This window comes from Octopus bimaculoides, unplaced genomic scaffold (genome assembly GCF_001194135.2).
Source record: "Octopus bimaculoides isolate UCB-OBI-ISO-001 unplaced genomic scaffold, ASM119413v2 Scaffold_206839, whole genome shotgun sequence".
NCBI classification, from domain to species: Eukaryota; Metazoa; Mollusca; class Cephalopoda; order Octopoda; family Octopodidae; genus Octopus; species Octopus bimaculoides.
Window position 1 is genome coordinate 1 of NW_026329966.1, and position 419 is coordinate 419.

The window sequence follows — 419 nt, forward strand, 5'->3', positions numbered from 1 at the left end:
ATAAAAACGAAGACGTAGAAAACGAACATTTTTTCGAACGACGAAAAAAATAAACAGAGAAACGTGACATGCAACATGTCTCATGCGTGACTCATCTACTCCGCGTTTCGAAGGTAAGGACAATACGCGATTTCGTTGAAACTGTCCTTCCAGCAAAGCAAATTAAATAAAATTTGGGGTTTTTTGCGGAGGGTGAAAGTGTTAACAAAAACAGGACAGTGAGAACAAGACAGTTGAAAACAACGGTGAGGGCTGTTGAGCCAAGATGATAGAAAAATTATTATGAATGATAGGTGGTTGAGTAAAAAGTATGCAACGTTTTGAACCAGGAAGAATTAGCGAATTTTTGCAGAATATTGAATTTTTTTTAAACATTTAAAAGAAATTGTCTGAGAATACAGACAGAGACTTTCCTAAAT